This window comes from Rhinatrema bivittatum, chromosome 1 (assembly GCF_901001135.1).
Source record: "Rhinatrema bivittatum chromosome 1, aRhiBiv1.1, whole genome shotgun sequence".
In the NCBI taxonomy this organism is placed as follows: Eukaryota; Metazoa; Chordata; class Amphibia; order Gymnophiona; family Rhinatrematidae; genus Rhinatrema; species Rhinatrema bivittatum.
The window spans coordinates 716536494-716548772 of NC_042615.1; positions in this window are offsets into that span (position 1 = coordinate 716536494).

Here is a 12279-nt window from a genome sequence, read left to right on the forward strand (position 1 = left end):
GCTTGTGATTTAACTACTCTGAATAATTTTGTATCATCTGCAAATTTGATAACCTCACCCGTAGTATTCCTTTCCAGATTATTTATATATATATTGAAAAGCACCGGTCCAAGTACAGATCCCTGAGGCACTCCACTGTTTACCCTTTTCCACTGAGAAAATTGACCATTTAATCCTACTCTCTGTTTCCTGTCTTTTAACCAGTTTGTAATCCACGAAAGGACATCACCTCCTATCCCATGGCTTTTTAGTTTTCGTAGAAGCCTCTCATGAGGGACTTTGTCAAACACCTTCTGAAAATCCAAATACAGTACATCTACCACATGTTTATTAACCCCTTCAAAAAAATGAAGCAGATTTGTTAGGCAAGACTTTCCTTGGGTAAATCCATGTTGACTGGGTTCCATTAAATCATGTCTTTCTATATGCACCACGATTTTGATCTTGAGAATAGTTTCCACTATTTTTCCCGGCACTGAAGTCAGGCTCACTGGTCTATAGTTACCCGGATCACCCCTGGAGCCTTTTTTAAATATTGGGGTTACATCGGCCACCCTCCAGTCTTCAGATACAATGAATGATTTTAATGATAGGTTACAAATTTTAACTAATAGATCAGTATTCTAGGATGCATACCATCCGGTCAAGTGATTTGCTACTCTTTAGTTTGTCAATCTGGTCTACTAGATGTTCCAGCTTCACAGTGATTTCGTCAGTTTATCTGACTCCTCACCCCTGAAAACCATCTCCGAAACTGATATCTCCCCAACATCCTCATTAGTAAACACGGAAGCAAAGAATTAATTTAGTCTTTCTGCAATGGCCTTATCTTCCCTAAGAGCCCCTTTAACCCCTCAGTCATCTAATGGTCCAACCGACTCCCTCACAGGTTTCTTGCTTCGTTTATATTTTTAAAAGTTTTTATTATGAGTTTTTGCCTCTATGGCCAACTTCATTTCAAATTCTCTCTTCACCTGTCTTATCAATGTTTTACACTTAACTTGGCAATGCTTATGTTTTATCCTATTTTCTTCAGATGGATCCTTCTTCCAATTTTTGAAGGATGTGTTTTTGGCTAAAATAGCCTCTTTCACCTCACCTTTTAACCATGATGGTAATCGTTTTGCCTTCCTTCCACCTTTCTTAATGTGTGGAATACATATGGACTCTAGGATTGTATTTTTAAACAATGTCCATGCCTGTTGAACACTTTTAACCTTTGCAGCTGCACCTTTCAGTTATTTTCTAACTATTTTCCTCATTTTATCAAAGTTTCCCATTTGAAAGTTTAGTGTTAGAGCTGCAGATTTACTTATTGCCCCCCTTCCAGTTATTAGTTTAAATTTGATTATGTTATGATCACGTTGCCAAGTGGCCCCACTACCGTTACCTTTGTCACCAAATCCTGTGTTCCATTAAGAATTAAATCTAAAATAGCTCCCTCTCTTGTTGGTTCCTGAACCAATTGCTCCATGAAGCAGTCATTTATTACATCCAGGAACTTCGTCTCTAGCAAGTGTTAACACCATAATGTTAATACCATAATGTATTTTGATGAATGACCCTGTTAGTGAGGATGTTATCTAAAAGAAATCCATCCTCCCCATATACATTGAACTTTGGGCTTTAAACATGGTCTCTCCATGCAGATTACCCCAGCTATCTTGGAAATGCAATATAGTCATAGTACTGTTGTTCAGGGTTATAATTATCAATCGATTCAGGTTACCCCATATCTTCTTGCAGCCCAGTGCAGACTGCTTTTTTTTTTTTTTTTTTTTTTTCTTGTAACCACTGCTCCATGCGCATTATCCCAGTATTTCTTTATCATCTTCCTGTACTAGTAGGAATCCTCTAGGGTTATCTTATGCTTCTTTGAAATTCATTATGATTTTTGTCTCCATCTCCTCTGGGCATACCTTCCATGCATCCATCGCCTTTTTTGTAAAGAAAGAATAGCATTTATTTCACACGTAAACACTATGGTACCCTAGGGAGGGTAATATTCATTAGTGTGCAGATGTTAGCACATACTTGCAGAAGTGAGCGCAGGGAAAATAACACCTGCATTCTATAATCTAAGCGATGAGAGCTGCCCAGTTTATAAAATACTGCATGTCTCCGCCCTAAAAGAATGCACGTATGTTTCAATACGTGCATATTTTTTAAATGTAGGGTACCATATAGTTAGGTACCTGTATTTTACACAGGAAATAATTATAACCTGTACGCATAATTACCTTTGGAGGAAAGTATTTGATAAAGTATGTGCATACTTCGCTTATGAAATACAGTTTTGTGCATATAGTTTTACTTTTTTTTTTTTTTTTTTTGTAAATTCTTAAACACGATGATATTGAAAGTATTTGGTCACCGTTTTTGGGATATTTACAACCAACAATTGGGTAGATCTCTAATACTCGACTATGGAGTTTCATATCCATGTGCTCCGAAAAGATTTGACTAAGTTTTGAAACGTTTAGTATTGTTCTGCACTCCACACCCATGAGACGGGGGGGGAGGGGAGGGTGAGTTAAGGGGGGGGGGGAGGATGGGAGGGGGGATTGGGGGGAAGAGGGGAGGTGAGGGACTACTTGGAGGCTATTGTGATTTCAACAGTATTATGTATGTTGCTATTGACACCAGAGCTATGATTCCAGGTTCATAGTATATGATTGTTAGCAGTTCAACGCTGAATTATCTACCAGTGTCTTTTACTGTAATGTCTGTTCTGTTCCTCTTAGTTTTACTTTTAAGTACCAGTTTGCCAAGATCTCTACCAGTTCACCTGCACCTCAGCCCTCTGCTCCCAGACTCTCCATCACTTCACTCAAAACAACCTACTGCTTCAGCCAACCCCCTGCCCCTACCCAAAAATTGCAGAAAAAGAAAAGTGCAGTGTGCGTTCTGCAACTATACCAGGCGCAAAAGCATCTGTAAATTTCATGTACAGTGGTTACAAAATATTTATGTGCATACTTCAAAACCCCACTCTGGAATGCCTTCAAAATTCCCTCTTTTATTTACAAGAATGCACAAAATAAGTACTTCCATGTTTCTGACCTTCTGAAGATTAATCTACTAGGCACAAAGGCTACTTATGCATGTATATGCTGATTTTTACAGGTGTAAACTCCACATAACTCTTTGAAAATTATTCTTTGAAAGCATTCCCTACTGAATCCTAAGCCTAGTGGGACATAGGAAACTAAGCATAGACTCAGAGATACAAGCCTACCTGATATCATAAGATATCACAGAAGGTAATCAGCTATCTCGAGAATAGCTTGTTCATCCGAGTTACAGGTACTGAAGACCTTCTAAGGTTACCCTCCTGGAGTCTCATATCATTACTTCTTGTTCTAGGGCATTCTTTCCTCTGAAATACTTGGCTTCTTTTGCCTGATTTATAACTTTTGACGTATTTAAATGTCTGTCATATAGCCCCCATCTCTTTTTTCCTGTATGGGGAGGCACATTTGTATTTATGTCCTTAAGCGTTTCTCTGGACCATCTCTAGCCTGTCTCTATTCCAGTGTATCCCAACCTTTGCAAGCCTAAAGCACACCTAGTTAACTAAAATGTTGTAAGACATACTAGCTTCCACAGAGCAGGCAGTGCAGATATGAAGCAGGCACATATGGTCAAAAGAAGTGCTAGAAAAGTGCTGAAAGCCCCACCAATCTTTCTTCCAAATTTTAAACTTAAAGGAGAGAGGAGGTAGACATACCTGAATTTGTCTCAATGGACCAGTTCCCTATATATACAACTACAGAAGAAGAGAAAAGTCTGATTGATGCAGGTAGTAGGGATGTATAGAAGAAAACAAATTTTGTTTTGGTTCATTCATTCATTTTGTTGGGACCCAAATTTGTTTCATTAATTTCAAAACAAAAAACCCCCTGTTTGATTAGTTAATTTGTTTTCAATTAAAATAAATGGGGAAGCATTGCAGCCAATTTTGGGCTCCAGAATTGTGGTTTTCTTATCAATTCTCATGAAATTTGTGGGAAGAAATCATCACAAGGGGGAAAGTGGCATCAAAAGTGAAATGAAGGGGCAAAGGGGTTCCAGCATTGGCAGGAGTTCTCCAAGGCACTGTGAGAGCAGCAAAGAAGCAACAAGAGAGAGAAGATCAGCCCAAGTCTCCAAAAGAGGGCACCAGCAATAGTGACATAAAACCTTAAAGGCATCACAAGAAGCAAAGTGGCATCAACATGTTAAAGTACCATGAAGGGGGAATGAAGCAGAAAAGGTGGCAGGAAAAACCCCAAAGGACTGATAAAAGGGATCAAACAGCCGAAGGAGTGGCATCAAGACCTCAGAAGAACATGAGAGATTGCACAGCAGCTCCCCAGATTAGCAAGAACACCTTAAGGTGTAAGGCCTGGGATATGGCAGCAAGGCACAGTGGCAGACAGAACCCCAAAGTGTAAAGTCTGGGCATGACAGCAAGCCTGACTGGCACACAGACCCCTAAGGTGTTGCATGAGGGCCATAACAGCAAGGCAGAGTGGCATGGGAGATGCCAGTCATTCTGTTCAAGCACACTTGCCAACTGTCAGAATGACTTCAAGAGAATGAAATGTGATAAGTATCATTTTCTGGAAATAAGCTTTGATTACATTCCCTGCTGGAACTTGATCTATATGCTGGGTGGAATATTGATTTTTTTTGTTATCTGTGCTTTCTCAAGGAGCCTATTATCACATACAGGACATCTAAATCGTTTCTCTGATAAGTGTGGTGTGGTTTTTATGGAATGTGGTGAGGGTTGCTTTATTTAGAAACCATTTCCCATATACCATAGCTGATGTCCGGCTGATGTCCGTTCTGATTTTGCATGAGCTTTTCTCTTTCTACAGTATTCTAACCTCTCACGACATTCAATAAATGGTTTCTCTTGTGCATCTTTTCTATTATGTCTCTGTTTCTTCCGTCTGAATGAAGGCCTTTTTTGAGAAACCACCCCAGTAATCAACCATCAATCAGGGTAGGAGAACCAGGCTGAGACTGTGGAGGGGGTTGAAAAAAAAAAGAAGTATAGAGCAGGTGCCAAGCCATGATAGTGAAACCTGTATCAATTTGTTTTGTTTGTTTCTTACTATTTTCTAATGTTTGTTCTGGGACAAACATCCCATTATAACAAACCAAGAATAAAGCAAGTGTAGGAAGGATACCCCAAGACTCCAAGAGGACAGCAGCAACAGTGAGATGAACCATTGATGGCATCTCGAGTGACAAACTAGCACCAAAAGTGGCATCAGCATCCTAAGGCTCCAAGAAGAGGGAATAAAACAAAAAAGGTGGCATAAAAAAGCCCAAGGCACTGATAAAGGAGCCAAGCAGCACAAAGAGTGGCATCAAGACTTCAAAACAACCTAAGATGTGAAAAGGAGACCCCAGACTTGCAACAACTCAGGGTGTAAGGTCTAGGGTACAACAGCAAGGCACAGTGGCAAAGAGAACTCCAAGGTTTAATGTCTGGGCATGGAATCAAGGCTGAATGGTACAAAGACCCCCAAGGTGCAGCACAGAGTGATACAAAAACAAGACAGAGTATGATGGGAGATGCCAGTCATTCTGTCAGATTCAGTACAAGAAAATGACCAGGAGTGATTATCATCTTTTTGAAATAAGCTTTTATTGTATTCCCTGTTGGAACTTGATCTAGATGCTGGACAGAAGTTTGATTTTCTTGTGAAATGGGTTTTCCAAATGAATCTATCATCACATTCAGTACATGCAAATAGTTTCACAATTGTGTGGTTAGGTTTTATAGTATGTTATGAGGATTATTATTTTGTTTTAGAAAATATTTCCCATATTCTGTATCTGATCTCTGGCAGTTCTGTTTTCTGATTTTGTATGCCTGGCTGATATATTTTTTACACACTCAGAGTCATATGAATAGTTTCTCTCCTCTGTTTTCTTTTCTGCCTGTATTTCTTTCTTAAGCCTGAGGACTTTCATGGACAAACCATATTAGTATAATCAACAAATAGCTGGATGGGAGAACCAGGCTGGGATCATTGCAGAGGGGATAGAGCAAAACAAAGAACCATAAAAAAATAGGTGCGGGGGAGGATAAACTTTTTCATTTTAGCTGGGGAAAAGCAAGTACCCCAATACAACAAAGAAACAAACAGAGACACCAAAATACCCATGCTCATACATATTAGGCTGACATAGCTGGTAGGTGGAGCAGTAGCACCTAGATATCTGTGATGGTATAAGGGGTATGGTAAGGGGTGTGGCAGCAACTTGCAAATCCCCTATCGTGGCATCAAGCGGCAAGTCCCTATGGTGGTGGTAGGGGTATGGCAACCGGGCTTCAGGCAGCAAGTCCCCTATGATTGTGCAAGGGATGGCAGACTGGCAAGTACCAGCAAGTCCTCTGTGGCACAATTAAGGGCATGACAGGTAAGCATATGCCAGAAAGTTCCCTTTAATGGAATTAGGGCATGTCAAGGAGGCATATGGTAACAATTCCCCTATGGTGATATTGACAGCATGGAAGCTAGATATGAGGCATTAAGCTCCATATAGTGGTAGTAGGGTATGGCAGTTGGGTATCAAGCAGCAAACAGGCATGCAGTGACTACAGAAGGAATGAACATGTTTTCAAGATCAGTGTTGCTGGATCTGCAGAGCAGTGATAGGTTGATTTAGAAAAATGCTTCTTTGCAATACGTTGTCTCCCTGACAACATGTCCTGCCAAGGTCTTATAAGGCATACATAACTCACTGGGCTCATTTCTTATAGCTATTCTGTAACAATTCTTAACTGACTGAATTGCACCTGCTATTCACCATAGACTGTAATAGCTATAGAAATGAATGAAGGACAAAACAAATGAAACAAATAGGATTTGTTTAATTTGGGGGTCCCTTTCAATCTGTTTTGGAGACCCCTGAAAGAAAAGCCTTAGACCCAACTTATTTCAGCATTCCCATTTGTTGTGAATGAATGAATGTATATTCTTAGCAGGCAGCCAGCTCAATTAATTACTTTGGCTGCTTCCTATAGCTGCTAGAGCTCCGCACTGCCTCTGCTCCAAATATTCAGAATGAGTCATATCCAGTGCTCAGTACACACTCTATCTCACTTTGTCTGGGGATAAGATAGAGGCTAGACAAATTCAAAAGAGGACGCTTGGGAGGGATAAAGATAAAAAGGTGCTGCATGCACTGTATGTACCACACAAAGCAGGATCTGACTATCCATGCTGTGCATGCTGCCCATTAATATCTCATCCCAGGGCTCATACCTGTAGCTAGGGAATAAAGGCATGCACGAGTACCCATATTCTCAGAACACAGCTCCTATAAGTTTAAGAGCCACCGCTAGTGATTCTTCATGCTGGGAGGAGAGCCTAGGTGCTGGTCTGGGTCTGAGCATCAGGTAGTGGTGACTTTTCTGTGGCACACCTAATCAGGTCTGAAGGCACACTGCTTGGCTTCCAGGTACTTTGGAGAGTTCAAAGATAAGCAATCTTGGAAACCCACTGGATTCCATGTTCAAGAAAACACACTATGGTACAAAAAGGATGTTTCCAGCAGCAGCAGAGAGCCCTCTTCTAGATCAGTTAAGTCACATTTCTTTTGATTGGAGCCAGAAGTTAACATTAACTTTGTTGGTTAACAAACTGTCTTCAGTTTCAAGCTAAAGAGTTCCGCTGAAAGTAAAAAAAACATGAAATAATGCTCTTATGATTCCAGACATTATTTCAGGGTAGCAAAAGTGATTAGGTTTTAAATAATTTGGGGGCAATTTCTACCTACGGACTTTACACTGATTTTCAAAGTGAATGTACATGTGTACTTTTGTTTTGAAAATTATCCTGCAAAAGTACCCCTACGCCTTTCTACCTGGGTAGTTTCTACCTGGGTAGTTTCTCCTGGCAGAATTTACACTCAGATGTTTTAAAAAGTATGGGGTAGATTTAAAAAGTTTTACGCGCGTAAATCCCGGGCTTACATGCGCCGGGCCAATTTTCAAAGGCCCAGCCATGCGTGTAAGTCCAGGGGCTTCAGGAAAGGGAGGGGGAGAGGGCATGGCGTGGCTAGAGGCACCCGGCACAGCGGCCATTTGTTGCTATGCCGGCACGCGCAACTTGCACCTGCTCAAAGCAGGTAAAAAAGGTAAGGTAAGGATTTGTGGGGGGTTAGGATAGGGCTAGGTGAAGGGGTAGGAAGTTTAGTATAGGGGGTAGGGAAGTTCCCTCCCAAGCCGATCTTAAATTGGAGCAGACTGGGAGGGAACTGCAGAAGGCCGCAGGTGTTGGCGTGCGCATGTTGCACAAATGTGCACCCCGTTGCGTGTGCCAACCCCCTATTTTATAACGTGTGCGCATGTTATAAAATCGCATGTCCATGTGTGCGTGCCGGGTAGCACGCACACATGGACGTGCGCGTGCAAGTTTTGAAAATCTACCCCTATATATATTAGTCTGATTCCTGCCAGATTCCTTCCCCTCTCCAACCAAAAATCTCAGAAGGCCTATTTAATAATTGGGGAAAAAATACATGCCTACATCTTATATGCCATTGTTTTTCCCCACATATTGGGCAGACAATTGTACAAGATTGCATTTATGTGGGTAAGCATTGCCTTTTAAAATTCCTTTCCCTGTGTGGGATTATTTTTAAGTAACTACAGTATGTCCTTAGAGATAATCAGCTAGGAATTTAATCTGTCTAGGACAGTGGTTCCCAAACCCGTCTTGGAAGACTCCCAGCCAGTCGGGTTTTCAAGAGATCCACAATGAATTTGCATGAGATACTCATGCAAATTGCACCTCATACTCAATGTATACCCTTTTGTTGCTTACTCACAGTTTATTGATTATTATATTAGTATTATTATTATTATCATTATCACTATTATTATATAATTTATAATTGTATTATTTGTTTAATGTTAATTGTTCCATGTACACCTTGCCCATGGTATTTCTAATTCTGGTTATCTGTAAACCGAAGCGATATGTACTTGTACACGATCTTCGGTATATAAAAGCTTTAAATAAATAAATGAGATAAATTTGCTTACACTGCCTCCTTAGCATGCAAATTTATCTCTCATGCATATTTATTGTAGGTCTCCTGAAAACCTGCCTGGACAGGTTTGGGAATCTCTGGTCTAGGACAAAGGTTTTGAACTGCTTGGGTGGTTGCTGGATTTAACAAGAGAAAATGACATAAGCTTCCTGCTGGGGAAAAAAAATGCAGAGGAATAGATTTCATCCAGATCCTCCTTAATTAAAGCACTGGGTGAGATAATTGCAGATTGAATTGAAGTTCTGTAGCTATGTCAGTTTAAGAATGAAATTAAGATTACGTCTATGATAACAGTACCTTGCTGAAGGCCACTAATACACTTGAAATCTAAGAAGAGTAGAAGTGAAGAAGGAAATACTATTTGTCATCATTTAGATGCTGAAAATGTTAAATATTTTTTGTTTCTTGGTTTCCTCATTAGATTAGGACATTGGATTTAGAGCAAAAATATTCTTAAAATGGGAAATGGAGCTGTCTAATTGAGTGGTATAATCCTTTAATGGTCAGACTTAAGTGGCTGACAGCAGGAACTGAATGTGTTGATTTTCCCTCCATCAAAATTAGAGGACTAAGTGCACATTTTCCTTTATTTTTTTCTCAGGATCTTCCAGCATGGCACCACACATGTTCTCTAAACCCCAGCACACAGTTCACTAAAATAATCTTGTCTTCAAGTCCTGAAAGTACATGACTAAATCATGACTTATACGATTTTCTATAGATTTTAGTTTATATTATATGTATAATGGGTATACCACTCCTTGTTTGTTGTCTCAGAAGAGCTTGCAGTAATCTTTCTTCCCAGTTCATTTGGTCAGCTAAGACCAAGTACTTTTTGCAACAATTCATTCTACTCTTTTTTTTTTTCCTTAGATCTGATGCCTTACACAATGATAAGGGAAAGGCTTTTCCTCACTCAGTCACAGGCGACTTGTGTGCCAATGCTTTTTACATAGTCCAACATATTATAGACTATTAGAAATAATAATGTAAAAAGGATCAATCTCTGTTTGTTTGTAGGCACAATAACTCTCCAAAAAGAGGTGGGAATTTACCAGATTTGGCATGCAGAAATAAACATGAATCTTGGGCAAGTTTGAAAGCTAGAAATACAGGGTCAATATTTTTTGAAAACCGAGCTTCTAAAAAAAAAAAAATCACCATTGGGAAAAGAGGCTACAGAATGTTGACCAGTGTTACATTCCAAAACTTCCTCACCCCCACACATTTCCAGCATTGAGGCACAGAGCGACCCAAACAGAGAGAAACAGGGAAAAATAACTAAAGCATCAGATAAAGGACAGCATCCTTAAGACCCATTTCCCCACATTTTTAAATCAAACACTCCCCCACAACACAGCCATTCCTGCACACACCCATGCACACATGTTCCCGCTGACTCATATACCTACACTTGCCCCCTCCACACAAACACACCCGCAACTCTATACACTTCACACACAAAGCCTACCCCACCACACCATACATCCCACACCTGTACTATCCCACTCAATCCCCCCTACACCCACACATTTACATGCACATAACTATACCGCTGTACCTCTGAAACACGTATCTCCACATATCCACTCCATACACAACTCTGTACATTATATTCCTGTACCTCACATCAATACTCTCCAACAGCCACACAACAAACCCCATACTACTACCCTAACACATTTCACTCCACACTGCCCATGAACCCCCCCCCCCCCCCCCCCACATATCCATAAACAGATAGACACCTATGCACCCCTTCCCTACTCATGCTGTACCCAAACCCACACACCCCTTTCCACAGATCTATGTAGGAATGTATTTCCTAAGACATATCTTTCCCTGCTTGTGTACAGGTGGTATAGTTATCTTGTCAGGACCAGTTCAGGAAATAAAAATCCAGCAAATGCAAAATCTATCTCCACAGCAGGAACATTATAGGCCTGATGTATTACAGGGTTCCGATATGTGTCTGGGAAAAATACTTACAGGTAGGGATGTGAATCGGGCTTCGGACGATTGAAAATATCGTTGATATTTTCAAAATCGTCAGAAATCGGGGGCTCCCCCAAAACGATAGGAAAACCCCACGATATTGATCGTGGAGGTTCCCTTATCGTTTTGGGGGAGGGCGGGAAAAAGGCACACAAAAATAACCCCTAAACCCACCCCAACCCTTTAAAAGTAACCCCTTAGCTTCCCCCACCCTCCTGACCCCCCCAAAACCTTTTTACAGGTACCTGGTGGTCCAGTGGGGGTCCCGGGAGCAATCTCCCGCTCCGGGCCGGTCCTCCCGCTCCCGGGCCGTCGGCTGCCACTAATCAAAATGGCGCCGATGGCCCTTTGCCCTTACCATGTGACAGGGTATCCGTGCCATTGGCCGGATCCTGTCACATAGAAACATAGAAACATAGAAATGACGGCAGAAGAAGACCAAATGGCCCATCCAGTCTGCCCAGCAAGCTATGCACATTTTTTTCTCATACTTATCTGTTACTCTTGGCTCTTAGTAACCTTTTGGTTCTATTTCCCTTCCACCCCCACCATTAATGCAGAGAGCAGTGTTGGAACTGCATCTATGTGAAATATTTAGCTTAATTAGTTAGGGGTAGTAACCACCGTAATAAGCAAGCTACACCCATGCTTATTTGTTTTCCCAGACTATGTAATTCAGTCCTTTTTGGTTGTTGTCTGTATACAGATCCTCTTTTCTTCATTCCCCCTGCTGTTGAAGCAGAGAGTTTTGCTGGGCATGCATTGAAAGTGAAGCATCAGACTTTCTCCCCTGCCGTTGAAGCAGAGAGCCATGCTGGATATGCGTAAAGTATCAGTCTTTCTCCCCTGCCGTTGGCCGTGCCATTGGCCGTTACCCGTGCCATTGGCCGGATCCTGTCACATGGTAGGAACACTGGATGGCCGGCGCCATCTTGTGCTCCTACCATGTGACAGGGGCTGACCAATGGCACCGGTAGCCCCTGTGCCATAGTAAGGGCAAAGGCTATCGGCGCCATTTTGATTACTGGCAGCCGATGGCCCGAGTGCAGGAGATTGCTCCTGGACCCCCGCTGGACCACCAGGGCTTTTGGCAAGTCTTGGGGGACCCTCCTGACCCCCACAAGACTTGCCAAAAGTCCAGCAGAGGTCTGGGAGCGACCTCCTGCATTCGGACCATATACGCTCAATATCCACGTAACTTTACTGCTACTCTTGATAAGG